We start from the raw sequence: 15,643 nt of genomic DNA, 5'->3' as shown, positions 1-15,643 counted from the left end.
ACACGGGGCTGTCCCCCGGGCTGTCCCCAGGGGTGCTCCCAGGGGTGTCCCCCGGGCTGTCCCAGGGAAGTGGCGGCCGGGGGCGCGGAGCGGAGGCGCGCGGGGAGGGGCGGGGAGTGTTGCCGGGAGACGGAGGCGCGCGGGAGGCGTTGGCGCGGGAGCGCGCCCCCGCCCCCCGCCCCTCCGCGCGCGCGTCAGCGGGAGGCGGACCGCGCCGCCATTGGCCGGCGGGGCGGCGGGCGGCGCCGCGCGCATTGGCCCGCGCGGGGTCACGCGGTGCGTGCGGGCCCGTGACGCGCGCGGCGGCGGAGGGGGCTCGGCTTGTCAGGTAGGGACGGTCCGCGCGCGCCGCCCGCGCCCCCCGCCGGCGCCGCGTCCGCGCACGGGTCCGGCCGCCCTCGCCCCGCCGGCGCCGCGCCCGCCCTGCCCCGGCCAGGGACCCCCGGGAGCGCCGGGAGCGCCGGGACCCCCGACCGGCAGTGGGACGCTGGCGGGCCCCGCGCCGGCTCTACCTGCGGGCGGGGCGGGGCGGGGAGCGGCGCCGCTCGCGTTCCGCTGCGCCGGGGCGGCGGCGGCGGCCGCATCCGGTCGCGTCCCGGTGGCGTCCCGCGGGGAGGTGTCGGAGGCGCCGCTCGCCCGGCGGCGGCTCCGCCCCGGCGGGGCAGGGGCAGCGCGGCGGGCGCGGGTCCCGCCCCTCCCCGGGTCCGCCGCCGAGGTCCGGGCTGGGGGAGGCAGAGGGCGGGTTCGGCCCCGGTCCGGCGGTGCCGGGCGTGTCTGTTCCTCTCCCGTGCTCCGGCCGGGCTGGAAGTGCTGGGAGTAATGGGAGGACGCGCCGGCCACCGCTAGGAGCTACGATGTGTGACCATCCCTGCTTCCCAATAAACGCAGCAGCCCCGGGAGGCGGTTTGGGGTTTTGCGTTCCCTTCCTCCTTGGTGCCGCCTGACAGTTCTGTGCAGCACAGCGGCCGCCTGCGAGAACTTGTGCCTTAGTGCTGGAGCCTGCACGGTGAGGCCTTGTCAGCGTCGCTGCCCTGGCGCTCTTCGTGTGCCTTCTGATGCTTTGTGTTTGAGATAGTGGGATTTGCGCGTGTATTGAATACTTATGTTTGGTGTTCGAGTGGGCATTAAACATCCCTTTTCATGTTGGAGTATGTTTCTGTTTGGTTGGACTTCACATGAGCATCCACATCCCTAAAATTACACATGTGTGTGAGCACCAGGGTTTTGTAAGACCTTTAAAACAAGCCAGCTCATTTTCTGTTTGCTGGAGGGCATCACTGCTTTTCACATAGGTGAAATAACTTTTCCCTGCTTTGCAACAGACCTGCTCAAAGTGGCTTTGGTGGTCTGCTCTGTTGTACTTTGTACTGCAGATTCCTTCAAGAAGTTGCAGTGTGAAAAATGATGGGTGATGCGTGAAACTAGACCAAAAAAAAATATTGGGTATTAAAATATTTTTATTAAAATAAGTTAGTTTTACTTGTTTACAATACCTAACAAGGAGATTGGTTCTACAGTTTATTTTATGTAAGTGGTAGTCTTTGAGAATCTCAGGGAGGTGGGGCATTCACACATCATCTGCTCACAGTCAAATCAAATTGCAAATGATGGACGGGTTAAGTTGAGTTAGAGTAATGATTATTGTTGGGGAGACCCATGTCTGTTCCCTCTTCTTATAAATTCTTTGTAATGTGTTGACAAAAATTGTCAGTACAATTAAAACTTTAAAATACACATGTATGGAATGTTAACTCTAAACTTGGGCTTTGGAGATATTTCATTGAGGGAGAAGATTAGGTCTCCTATGTACAATGTCACTTACTAGCTGAGTAAAAGCTGAGTTATCCATCAGATTTCCTGATTTTCTACAACTGTAACTTCATGTCACAGCTGAGTCCTTTGTCCTTTGTCAGTTGGTATTTGGATTGCCAGTGTATAAAGTGATCATGTAGAAATAATTCTGATACTTGAAAGCAAGACAGGCTACAGAAGGCAATGAACAGAGTATAGAGAATAGAAATTTTCAGTTCCTCTGGAGTTGTTTGATGGAGCTTAAAGATTAACTTGCAAAAAAGATAAAAGAATGTATCAGTGTGTGCACAGGATGTCGGGCCAATTTCGAAATCAGAACTTTAGTGATGCGAAGGTGAGATGGGCCTTTGTTAAGAGAGGGGGAGCGACATTTGCTTCACTAGATTAGAGGTATTTAACTAAGAGCATAAAAGGGAAGAAAGGTTTGCCTTCAGGAGGTGCACTGCAGTTAGGTAACATGGGATGCATTTCCATGCTTAAAATGTTCAGAGTTCAGTGTCATTCTTCCTGCAGCAGCAAGCAGAGGTGCTTTGGTGGTAGGAGAGCGGGGCTGGCATCTCGTGGCCTGTTGTTTGTCCATGGGAAATCCCCTCTCCCTGCCTGGTCTGACCTCCCAGTTGCCGCCTGTCCTCAGTGTTCCCTCAGCTGGGAGCAGCAGGGTGAAGGAAGATATGTTTGCCATGTCAGGCTGAAGGCGGAGAGAGCTGGCAGCAAGTCCAGAATTGCTCCATAGAAGGAGATGGACTAGGAGCATGAGGTCATCACTTTGCAAGGAGGAGGTTCTTTTTGCAGTGTGTGGGAAGTAGCTCTAGGAAAGGAGACTTTTTTGCTGGCAGGGAGAAGAAACAGAGCAGTAAGGGAAGAAAGACTAAATGCAATCCACTGGGAAGTAAACTGCATAGATGCTCGTATTCTAAGATAAAACTGTCCACTTAGTCTTGCCCTAATTATATTGGTGCTGTACTTGCCTTGTGAAAATAGATTTCAAAAACCTAGTGGAGAGCTTTATTCTACCGTAGAGATAGTCTTGAAATTGTTGAGTGTTCACCATTTTATTAGGGAGTTAAAGGATTTAAAATTTGGAGCATGAAAATGTGCAGAAGGTCTATGCTGTTTATCGTGTGTGTCAGGTAAATCTAGCATTTCTTTACAAAGGTGTATTTTCGAAACTTTTTTGCAGTAGTGAATCAGTAAAATTCACAGCTTTGTTTCCAGGGTTTGAGAGAAGATAGTCACCTCTTATTTTAAGAGTGTATGGTATCATACAGTACATAGGAAGTTTGGGTAAGATTCTTAAAAACCAGCAAGAGTCCTTCTAAAATAGCGTTTATTTTTGTGTTAGGGAATTATAATTTTTTTCTTGTGGAACAGCTTCACTGGATGGAAGGCTTTGATTGCTGTCAGCTTGTAGCATGAAATTATATTTTTGACCATTACGGTAATTCTCTATTTTCTCTTTCAAGTTTAAGTGCAGAGTTCAGTTCAGTGTAAGGAGTCTGAGATAATAGGGAATTTTTAAATTGCTGTGTGTTTCCCTGATGATATTAAAAATAAATGCACAATAATTTAGGGCTTAAGGCTGTTTTTAATCTGAGTGAGTGAACTGTACCTCATGACATCATTCTACTTTGGATTTCAGATTTCTGTTTGCTCTATAGTAACCACCTTCGCTTGCATTGCTGCTTTCTACACTTGAGAGAAAATGCCAGGTGCTTTAACGACATATAATTTCAGACTTTTTTCTTCATATCTGGGTTTCTTACCTGCTTACAATACTCAGATGGGTGCCTTAGCAGTTTGTAGAGACAACCCTCTGTACTCATAACTTTACTGCAGTTCTGTCGCCATGTATGGGTTTCACAGAATTACTGATCTTTGGGGTGTACTAGTTGGCTCTTTAGAGCGTCGTTGATGTTGTGGGCTTGCATCTTGAGCAAAAAGGATATTCTATTAGGATATCTGGTATGGCTGCTCTTATTTTCTGCTCAGGGCACAGTTACTGCTTGGACCAGATAATTCCTTCAGGTTGTTGACAGGGTGAATGTGGAGTAACGGCACTAATTGCATACTCTGAGAGCTTTCTGCCATGTAGCTCTCTGTTATGACAAACACATGCTGTCAGCTGTTTGTTGAGGGGGGAAATAGAACAATCATGTGTATGCTGTTAATCTGTTCTTTAGGTATGCTGTACAATACTGCCTGCAGAATACTGTAGTCCACTGGCAACCCTCTCTTAGTATGAGCTAGTAAGAAAATACTTAATGAATAAGTTCTTAATGGTTCTCATGTATTTGGCATTTTTCAATATGGCATTCAAGTCTTGGTCTGAAGACAGGTAGCTGTCTTGAAATTGTCATTACTTAATCTTAAGAGTCTCACAACTTTTTTTTTTTCATTCTGTGATTCTGTAAGTGATTTATTTCAACATGAGGAGCTGAGACATTTAGAAATTACGCTTAAGCGTAAAACTAAATTACCATAATTAAGACTTAATGAAAAACTAGTTATCTTGTAAGTAGTGGCAACCTGTGAAAAGTCTGTGAATTGTTGTGTATTACATGAGCACTCTTTGCCAGAAGTAGAAGTTAAATCCAGAGCAGTGTTAAAGTGCATTAATCATGAGCCATTTGTTCCTTGAAATTGCCTGTTTAGTAAATGGGAGACACACAATTATAGCAATGAGCCTGATAAGAGTCGTGAAGATGAGCCCCTCTGACAGAGTGCTGAATCATACTCAGAGCACTCCATCCTCTCTAATAAATGGGTTGGGCATTTCTGGAGAAAAGCTCTATGAAAATAATTACACAATCACATAATGCATATTCCAAAGAGGGTGGAATTTGGGTTTGCATCCTCATTTTGTGAGTCTCCTAATTTCTTACTCAGTTTGTCAGCTTTTCTGCTTTTTGTCAGTTCTGTTTATGCCTAACTTTTTGCTTTAGAAAATTTGGAAAATCTTCATACATTGACAGCATATTGTAGCTTACATTGTCTGTCATCACATTTGTAATGTTTGCTGTTTGAATTGAGAGTGGCCGTTATAAGTTGTTTTCTTTCTTGTAATAGAGAGCTGGAAAGGACATAGATTTAATGGTTATTTAATAAGACAGGAATTATTTTATTGAATATTTGGTGCTTTAATACTCAGGCAAATAACCTATTAAAATGGCTGAGCTGGTGGGTGTTGTTAGCTGCTACACTTGTAAACCACAAAATTCACCTTTGGTAAACATATAAACAAGTAGGAGTAGCATCATAGGATAAGTCCTGATTTTTGAATATATTAAGCTTGTTTTATTTGCTGTTACATTGTATAAATTTGTTAAATTGTGATCACTGCAGTGTATTACCATTGTGTCTGCTCAAGTACAGCTTTTTAGAATTATGCTAAAGCTTCCTTTCTAGATTACATGTGTCTTTCAGATAGCATCTGACTTCCTAGTTGTGGCTTCTGCTTTCAAATGTTCATGAGTGTAAAATAATAAGCTGCAGCATTTGTTCTCTAAGTTTCAGGAAGTACAGATAAGGGTTACAGTCAGGCAAAGTGGTTAAGTTCAAAAAATGTGACAACTTAAGCTTTGTAAAAATGTGAGAATTGTAATGTTAAAAAAAATCATACAACTTTACAGCAGCTTTTTACTGGTTAAAAAATAGAAAACATGGAATCAGATAAACACATCCTTGTTTATTTTAGGTATATTTGTTGTATGTCAATGCTGTGAATGCTGTGTTACCTCCCAACTTTTCTGAAATTTTCATTATATTGTTGATAAACTGAAGTTCATCAGATAAAAGAAGATGCCAAATACAGAGAAAATGGTGTCAGTTGAAGTGAGCATCTGAAAAAGCAAACAGTTCTATAGGGTCTGTAACAAAGATAGAAGAAAGCTATACCATACCAGTTCTGCCTTTTGGATTAGGTGAATGTTGAAATTGGAGCGCAAAATCTCTCATCAGTGAATGTGTTAAGTAAATTTGAAGCTACTATTTTAATAAATTTAATTGGCATCCAGATAATCTAATTTATCTAAATGATTTTTTTAATGAGAGAAGGTAATTATATGTCATTCTTACTGAAGTGAAAATCTCAGTTCGAGTCAGTGGATGTGTTCTAGCTTCTAGCTCTCCTTCTCTGGAGCCAGGTGGTATCCTCTGAAGGGAAGCCAACTGATGGCAGTTTACTCCAGGCTCTGCTTCAGACACAATGTGGGAACTCACTGCAGGAGATTTGTGCCCTTTGCAGAACAGTCTTCAGGAGGTATCCTGTCCTTGTATGCCTTGTGTCCCAAGGCCTCATGTTTCCGGGAAGCATGCAGTGCATACCCTGTGCAAAAAGTCAGTCCAGTGGGCTGTGACACAGCGATTTCTTGTGCTCTGGTATTTCATCACCAGTCACCCCATCCAGGCTTGGGGAGCCTGAGTGGGGCTGTAGGGGTTAGCAGTGTGGGTGTGGTCAGTCTGCTTTTGGTGGGGGGGGAGCTGCCATTTCCAAAGCTCTGATTAAGCAGATGGTTATCAACATTTGGCCATTACAATAGTGTGGCTTGTGTCTCTCTACAGAATTTTTCTCAGATTAAGTTGGGATTTCTGGTTTAGAGATGCAGTCAAATTCCCTTTATGTATCTCAGAGTACAGTAAGACAAGAATTCTGAGGGAGCTAAATAACTCTTGTCTACAGTACAACAATATTGTCATCTCTAACTTGTTTCTGAATGACACTATGTTATGAAGAATATTGTCCTTTTAACTGAAATATTGGCTGCCTGGTATAATCTTTGGAAAGAACACTTTTGGGCGGCTGAAGGAAAAGCTGGATATGAAATAATAATCTAGTGCAATAAAGATCAGATAGGCTGAATCTTATGTATGCAAATAAATTTCCATGTGAAGACTCCAATCATGCATGTGCACTTCAGGATCACTTGTCCAGACATCTGGAAGATTAAGTCTCTACCACTTTTACTTGTTTGTAATAGCATCCATTAATTAAAGCTCATACATTTTCAAATGAGAGTAATATTCTTCAGAAGGAATGTTCTTTAGCTAGGATGGCTGATGAACCCAAACAGAACTGACTGGAACTAGGGAAAGAATAGGTAGGTTTTACATTTTGGTGTATATCTCTAGAATGTATGTAATAAAATTTGTTACACACTTAAAGCATATAATAAAGTTCAACAAATGCATCTTTCAGTCATTTGCGTTTCTGGTGAGAGTAACTGTGTCCCATTTAACAGAGAGTTATCACTGTATGGAGATGGGAAGGAGCAGTCAGTTCAGGAGCAGCAAACAGAGGCTTGAGGCAACACCTTTCACTGAACCACAGGACAGGTTGTCTCTCCCACAGTGCAACAGCCTGGAATATCAGTAGTTAGCAAGAGACAGAACTGTCTCATGGGCCTATGGTCCTCATGGCTAGTGTTTTCTGTACAAAATACTGGTAATCAAACTACATTAAATGTGGTACAATGATGCCAAGGGAATAAGTGACCCCAAGAAGACTAAATGAACAGTAAGTTAACTAAGTAGAAGGTTTAATGTACCAGAAGGATATGATTAGTTTAATGAAGGAGGCAAGAGGAAGAAACATCCTGATTGCTCTTTCAGTTTCTTTTCAAAGAGCAATAAATACTTGGAACTAGATTATGTTTCTCCTGAGGAGACCACATTGTCATTTATTACAGACTAATGGCAGATGTCTTACCTAATTGTTTTGTCTGAAGTGAGACATTCTGGCTGATATTGGGCCATAGGAAGAAATTAAATGTCTCTAGACTTTATAAAGTACTTCACATCCTGAGGATTTATCTTTTTCTATGGCTGTTCTTGAATCTTGAGAGCTAAGACAGTGCTACTGGGAGAAGCTTCTGGTAGTACTCTGGATTTCTAAGTTGAAATGTGCAATGGCAGCAGCCAGTGAATTTTGGGACCTGAAGTCTTCAGGAGAAGTCTTAGGTGTAGCTTTGTGATGGTGAGAGGCCCCCAGCAGGAGTGTTCTTCAATCCTGTTCCCCTTACATAGGCAACTATGCTTACATAGGCAGCCTTGGCACTCAGGATTTGCATGTGGGCTGTGTGTATGTTATTTCTGACTTGCTATGTATTCATCTCGAGACTGATGATCGATATCAAGATGTGAAATGCTACTTTCAGAGGTTTAGGGTATTTTCTCAAATACAGGAGACTGCTTCCTTCCTTCCGACTAAAGAACTTGGTAGCTAATTGAAATCTAAATATCTAAGAGAAATCAGCAAAGATATAAGTTAACATGTTTAAAATTACTCTTCAGTTGAGGTGGTTACTACAGGTACTTTTTAATTCCAGTGTTGGCTATTTCTAGAAGTTGTTTCTACCTTCACTAGTTGTCTAAGACAAGAAATCCCTTGAAAACGCAATAGTTTAATTTTCTTTAGCTTCTCTTTTTTTTTGCTCAGAGGTTTCTGTAATACACTGTATAGTACACACTTTAAGTGAGCTTGAGTCACTGATGTATTTTTTATTCTGTTTTCAAATTGTGGCAAATTTTTGGACATTTTAACATTATGTATTTCTTCGTGATTCTGGAACAGTCTTTCTCTTTAGCTGGTAGAATTGGTTAACCAGGCTGGAGATGCACAGTACCTGCCTGTGATAGTCCCTTTTAGCAGCCTTATCCTGCTCAATCCATTTTTCTTTTAGGGTCTAGTGTGGTGATACATGTTGGAACACTGCGGAGTTGAGAGGTCAGAAAAAATTTGTCAGTCAGGAATTCTCTGTTGAGGCCATGCTTTTTTCTGCCTTTCTTTGAGTCCTGGAGCTGAATTTAAGGAAAGTGTAATTCTTGGAAAAATAGAGGAAGGAAAGCTTTTTCTTTCTCATGAAACTCATGAAAGGTAATGGGAAACTAGGCGTGTTTAGCTTTGTGTTTAGCTTTGAAAGCAAAAGAAGGGTGTGTGGCTCATTTTGTCACTTTCTCAGAGTCAACAAGACAAGAGAAGAGTCTTGAAGCATTAGTGACAGGATGTGACTTCTGTCAGCTGGACTAGCTCTTTTCTTCTTAACCTGTATCTGCCTTCACCTTCTTGTTTGTCTGCCTGATGAGATTCAGTCTTGCTATTTAGCTGTGACTGTAAGGTAGGAACTTCTGTCGGGTGGAAACAAAGCTGGTTAAGTAATTGCACCTAAAAAGCACTTACTGCATGGTTTGCTACCAGATGTCAGCTCTACTCTTTGCCCATTCTTTCACAAAAGGCCTGAGATGATAAAGAACGTGCTGAGCAAGTTACCAGGCCATGGGAAGTGGCAAACAACTGAAGATGGGGAGGAGAATGAGATTACTGTTTCAAATAGTCTTGGAAAATGGAAGATGTCATCTGGAACAAAGCAGGTATCAGTGAGTATGAAAGCTCACTGGCTGTTTGTAGGCTGGACAGAGTGGATATGTGGTGGTGGAAGATGAAGTTATGTGGAAAAAGAACATGAATTTTTGGATAATGAACAAATAAGGATATATTATCAAGTTGTTAGAAAGAGGGTAAGCACATGGGCAAGGAGCTTGAAAGTAATTTGAGCTAATTTCTTGTTCTTGTCAGAGTTGGTTGGTCCTACAGTTGGTCCTACAGTTTCAGCTTCTGACTTCTTATGTGAGATGGAGACCAGTTGCAGGGTGTTCAGAGGAGAGCAGTGGTTTAGAAAGTGGTTTAAAAGGAAAGATTGAAGATTGAAAAAAATTAGAATTGTCTTATGATTCTAGGTAGAGAATCTGGAGGCTGTCTTTTTAGGCTTCTATCTGTTTCACTTTTTTTTTGGATTGCTGCTAAGTGTAAATCCTATTCTTTGATGAAGCCCACTGCTTCTTATTTGCATTTATTTTTAATAACATCACAGCTGCAGGAACTGCTAAGAAAAAATGTGGTCTTCCTACAGGTGCACAAATGGGAAAGTGAGAGTGCACTGTTTGAGGATGTTAGTGCCTGACCAAGTAAAATCCATGTAGCTCAGTACTTGCTACTGTCAGATAAGAAGGAGCTGTTGGCATAAATATAGACTAGTAGTTCCTGTTTTGCTTTTACAGTTTAGACACATCTTGAGATGGAACTCTTACTGTTCTACAGATCTGTTTTCAAAATGAATTTCTAGAATAAATTTGTACTTCTTTGTTTCATGGTCTCAGAAATGTCTTTAGGCATTGAATTATCTAATTTAATTATTTTCTAGGCAAAGAAGGACATAAGAGCAACTTTTTAAAAATTTCATTTGATGTTCTCGAGTTCTTCTGGAAAACACTTCAGGCATTTGACATAGCATATCACTTTGTGCTACAATGATTTTTTTTTTGGTGTACTTTGATTTTACACCTGTCATTCTTACATTTTTTGTGAGCTAAAAATTCTCTTTGTGTGTAAGCTGCTCCATGCTATGATCAATATTATCTATATATTTTTTTGTGCTTTAAGTTTTTCTTTAGCTAGAAGAACTTCAACATACAGGGATACCACTAATCTATCAGCAGCATAAGGCTATGTTATGTTTTCCCTTCCCTTCATTAAAAAATAGTTTAATATTCTGGATGGTTTCTAACCTGACTGCTTGAAAGCACTGAACAAATGTTTTTGAAGCTATGTGTTCTGTTACAGTTTTTTCTGGCACTGTTATTTAATAACTCCTACCAGTGTATTATGTTGCATTTATTGACATGTGACTTCATCTGCTGCTTTCTGTGCTTGCTGCTCAGTGTTCTGAGGTTTTGCAAGTTTTGTAATGGTTTGTTGGTTTTGATGAATCAGAATAATTTTGTATAAAGCGCAGATGCTTCTGTTATGATGTGTAGGCAGGTAACCATTCTGAAGAGCAGTCCGAGTCCAGGCACAGATTATGAAGAGGCTTCTGAGCTCTTTCCCCTGTCAGGCTTTGTCTCTTAATCTTATCCTGCAAGGTCTTCAGTTCTCTAGTAGCTTCCTATCAGAGACATCAGCAGAAACTTCCTACTTCCAACACCTTTTCCCACAGGATCCTTGATGCCTTCATAGAACTCTTCAAGTTGTGGAACATGATTTTGCTCTGTAAAAGCTGAGTTGTTCTTTTTTTCTTTTGATTTATTCTAGTCTACAGATTCTTAGGCATGGTTTTAACCATCTTGTGCAGTATCAGAGTCAGACTGTGTTGTGCTTCTGATTGCCTTGTCCCATCTGAGGAAAAATTTATTTATTTTCCTCTCTTGATACTTCTTTGCTTGGCTCAACTTAAGCCCAAGTTTTTGCAGAATTAATATTTTGGAAATTTCAATGCTTTGGCTCAGGAGTGTTGGACTGGTGAATTCTTACTGATAATTTGATATTTTTAATTGCCTCTTGGATGCTTCATTTTTAGAAAATGCGTTATATATCCTAAATCTGAAGAGGATCTAATTTGGGGATTGGCCTTAACTGTCTTGTTAGTAATTTCAGAAAACAACAGATCATCTAGGTTTTCTGTTCTGTCTTTATCTTCTTATGAATTTGTCTTTTATACCTTCATTAGCTAGTGAATTATTGCATTGAGGTAGCAAGATGTTTGTAACTATCAGATTCTGCTATGTTTGAGCTCAGAAATAACAGTGGACATATTGTGAGATTTTATTGCCTTCTGGCAGATGGCTGTGCAATTCACTGGAAAGCTTTTATTATGATTCCATGTACTAGCTAGTCTATGCCTGTCAATTAGACCTGTATTGGACTTGCATTACCAGCTTTAAGTTCTACTAATGACCTGTGTACAGATGAAAAAATGCACATAGGTAAAAAGTTAATAGTAACAGGAATTCTAAGGAGAAGTGGGGTTTGCATTTAGTTTTCTTATTGACAAAATTCTGCACTCCAAAATACGTGATAGCTCAGTTCTTTAAAAAGAGAAATAAAGCTATGTTGTTGTTTGTGTTCAGGGAGCAGAAGATAGAACTTCTTTGTGTTGAAGTGGCTCCAGCCTGTTGTTTCATTTGATAAATGGACTTCATTTTACCACATGCAGTTCTTAACATTTGCATGAAACTTGAATGTGCCCAGGTGCTGGTGGTGGTGTTTGTTCCACTTTCATGAGTCCCATTTGAATGAGGATTAGGATTTATGTTCCTGTCCAGTGACTGGTGTTTCTTCTACCCACTTTGTATTTTTGTTAGTAAGATGAGCCAAATTTACTCTAATGTTTTGCTCTTGCTTGTACTTTTTTGCTAGTGGAGACTTACCCTTGGGCTTTGCAAATTTGGAACAAATTATTTTGTATCTGTTTCTTAGAAATGGGATGAATTTTATAATGCTTGTAACCTCCTGTGGTTTTTTTTTCTCCTTTCGTATCTACTTGCTGATCCTTTTCAGTGCCTGAATCTTAGCATCGCTTAGTCTTTTCTATTTTTGGTCATGGAGAATAGAAGTTTTGTATTTATATTAGGCAGTTCTTTGTTTCTCAAACATACTAAGTAACCAGAAGGGAATACTAAATAATGCTGCTTGAATGTGAGCTACGACTGTCCCTTCTCAAGGTTTTATGCATGTGTTTGTGAGCAGTGCTTTGTTTTAAATAATGGAGAATTTGAAAATAATTTTGTTTTCTTCACCCCTACGCACTTGTCTTTCTTTCAGTTTTGCTTTATGTGTTTTTTCCTATGAGGGCATTGCTAAACTGTTATGGAATGTTTTATTTGAAGTTGGACATTGTGGTGTGAGATTGTGAGTGAATGCTTATCATGGGTCCACACACAGAGATTATACAGTATACCTTACACTTGTAAGTTGTCTGCAAAGCTTGTTCTTTACCATTCGTTAAACCAAATATATTTTTTCCTTAATATAAACCCTCAAAACCTTCTGTGTCAGTTTGCTTCACCTAAATTGTGGTCCAGATTTACAATTTGAAGTTTTGGTCCTGCTAGTCATCCTAACTTCCTGACCTCCTACTTTTCTAGATCTTAGAGTAGTTAGAGCCAGACAAAAATGTATGTCTTGAGTGGTTCCTTTCTCTCATTGCCACTTGTTTTCTTCCACTCTTATGAATAACTTGGTCTTTCATATAACAAATTTCGGCCTTTTGTGCTTTCATTTTCCTTAATAGGTTTCTGTTTTCATTTTACCAAGGGCAAGATTCATAAATAAGTAAAATTGTCTTAATTTTTCAGCTACAGTACACTTGTCATAAAAAATTCCAAGAATTTAAAGAAAAATCTTCTCTTACATGTGTAGAGACAAAATTATTTCTTCACTCAAAATTATGTGTACTAAGTGATAGCATACTATTGCTAGCAGTCATTTGAGAAGTCTGCTCTTTTCTTTTAGTTGTATTGTCTGTTTTTTTTGTTTTTTTTTTTAAAGCTGGCGTCTGGCAGTCTGAAAATGCAGGGTAACTTACCTAAGTTTGAGTTTTGCAGTGTATTTGAAAATGGTGAGATAGTTAAAAGAAGTTTGATATGTTTTTCTTTCACAGAGTCTTCAGAAAAGAAAAAAAAAGTATCTTTCAGTAGGTGAAAGAGGAAGTAGCTGCTGACATAGGAAAACTGTACTAAAGGACATTTCTGAAGGAAAACTTTTAAGGTATGTGGGCTAAGTTATGCTTTGCGGAAGAGCTTTCCTGAAAATTAGGTGCCTGCTTTGCTTTGAATGGGACCAGTATTTCAAATCAGCTTTGAAATAATCAGGCAAACTTTTATTATCCCTTCAGATGTTTATTGTTGACAAAAGCTCTGCAGAAGGGTTAGTTTTACTAGTTTATGTTGTATGCATCATATCTATGCATACAAAGATGATCTTATGAATATGAGATTAGTGTACACAAAGGGTAGATAATGTATGTGTTTTGAGTTTCATGGTCTTGTGCATTCCAGGAATGGATCCTACACTAACAGAAATGTCAGTTGTTTGACTGTCTAATTTTTGTTTAAGGTATGGATGGAACACTAAGAATGATTTATTTCATTATTTTAATGGAATATAACTATTGTAAGCCTCACATTGAGAAATTGAGAAAGACTGTCTAACAAATTCATAATCTATTGTAAAAACGCTTTTAGTTTGATATAGAAGCCTTGATTTTAAGGATTTGTCTCCTGAATCCAAATCCTCTTTCTTTTCTGATTTTGAAATATTTTTAATGTTTGTAGAAAGTGTTTGCAGAATAAAAGACACGCTGTATTCTCTATGATTTGGAGCCCATGCAGATTTAGGAGTAATCTAAATTCATGGTCATGGTCATCACATGAAGAGTGGGAGAATCCAGATCTGTGATGTGCTTTCCTATTCCGACTTTAGTTGGGGGCCAGGTGTGCTTTCTGGGTTTGTGGTTTTTTAGTTGCCTACCTTGTCGCTGGTACTGTGAAACCACAAGTTCCAACTTTAGATCCATCATTATTTTAAGTTTATAAAGTCACAGCCTTGGATATAAGTGATGGCAAATATGTAGCGGAAGACACCAGTTGTTACAAGTGGAAGTGTTGCATTGTATCTGCTCTGTTCTTCCTTGCTCATTTAATTTCAGTGCGTGTCAGACACAGGACCTTTGGTCAGACACAGCATGGCCACTTTCCTGTGTCACAGTCAGATTGCAATCTTTAAATTAAACGTACATGGGTTATAGAAACTACTTTCTTCAGAGTTGCTGCTGGAATCCAGCAGCATGACTAACTGGAGTGCTGGTTTTATTTCCTGAGGGGAGTGTTACAATGTTGAAGGATTATGTGACCAGCAACTTCCTTGAAGTTTCTCACTATTTGGCTGAAAAACTTTTAACATTGATTTGTTTTGAATCTGACTGCACCACTGTGTTGATGGTTGACAGAAATTTTAAATTGTCTTTGGTAACTCTGCTTAAATTTAGAACAGGTTGAGATCTGCTTGCTCATTCACACTATATTATTGAATGTACATTCAATGTGTACTTCCTGTGAGTGATTAGTTCATTGTTTTGAGCGTAACACTGTAAAGAACGTAAGTGCTACTTTCTTGGAATTGATTGTGAGATGCATTTTACTCCTAAGTTTAACAAATATTTTTTTTACTAATATACAGGTACAGTAATTTTTTTAGCCATCTGTATCTATGTCTGTAATAGATAATATAGGATATTACATATCTTCTAAGATATTATATATATATCTTATATTTCAAAATATAAAAAAATAGCTGAAGCTCATTTGTCTTATTTGGTGGTACTGGTATTTTATTGCTTTTACAAGACGTGGTACAATTCTGTTTGAAACTTCACTGGCATGTCAAATTGTGCAAGCTATGTTCACATATGGAAAAAGAGATAAACCTCATGGATATCTGCCAGAAGCAGAAGAAATCTCTTCACAGTAAGAGTAAAGCAATTCCTGAAGGTTTCTATTTCTGTATGAATTTAGCATATCGTGTTTGTTTTTATCACTTCTCTGTCTAGTTTGTTTTAAAACCTCATGCCATCTCTGGTTTTTCTGTTAAGATAAAGTACTCTCCCATGTTTTTTTGAGAATTTTTTTCCCCCAGAATAGCACTCACACTGTATTTTCATCTTTTGAACATTAGAGAAGAAAGTATGCTTGTGTCTCAAACTCCTCATATCTCGTACCAGTTCCCCATTAAATCTTTCCTGGGTTCAGATTTTGCTGGTTTTGCTGATTTTTTTTTGCCAGTGGTCTGTGATTACAAAATCTGTTTGGGAATCTTTGTCTTTCAGTGTGAGTGTTTTAGTGTTGTGTGGTAAAGCCAAAAAAATGGGAATATTAGTATCCCATAATCCAGTAGCTGTGAACGTGGGGAAGCACAAGGAGAATCACACCATGAATAGCAGCCCAGCTAGTCTGCTGTTCTTAAATGTCTTGTGGTGCCATGGTTGGAGACACAGGGCTGATCTAA

The 15,643-nt window shown here is 40.1% G+C and overlaps 1 protein-coding gene across 4 annotated transcripts in view; it reads left to right on the top strand.

The window, feature by feature from the left end:
• Nucleotides 1-248: 248 nt before the first annotated feature.
• The window catches only part of FER (FER tyrosine kinase), a 158,201-nt gene continuing 142,806 nt past the window's right edge, over nucleotides 249-15,643 (top strand). For 2 of the 4 annotated variants that reach the window (XM_064735465.1, XM_064735468.1), the window contains exons 1-2: nucleotides 249-328; nucleotides 13,242-13,348. The gene's annotated coding sequence lies outside the window, so the exon portion shown is untranslated. Of the gene's footprint in view, nucleotides 329-692; nucleotides 1,007-13,241; nucleotides 13,349-15,643 lie in introns of those variants that run through there. The other 2 variants (XM_064735466.1, XM_064735467.1) reach the window with 2 other exon arrangements.

Source organism: Zonotrichia leucophrys, chromosome Z (assembly GCF_028769735.1).
Source record: "Zonotrichia leucophrys gambelii isolate GWCS_2022_RI chromosome Z, RI_Zleu_2.0, whole genome shotgun sequence".
NCBI lineage: Eukaryota > Metazoa > Chordata > Aves > Passeriformes > Passerellidae > Zonotrichia > Zonotrichia leucophrys.
This window is presented reverse-complemented; position numbering and strand designations above follow the sequence as displayed.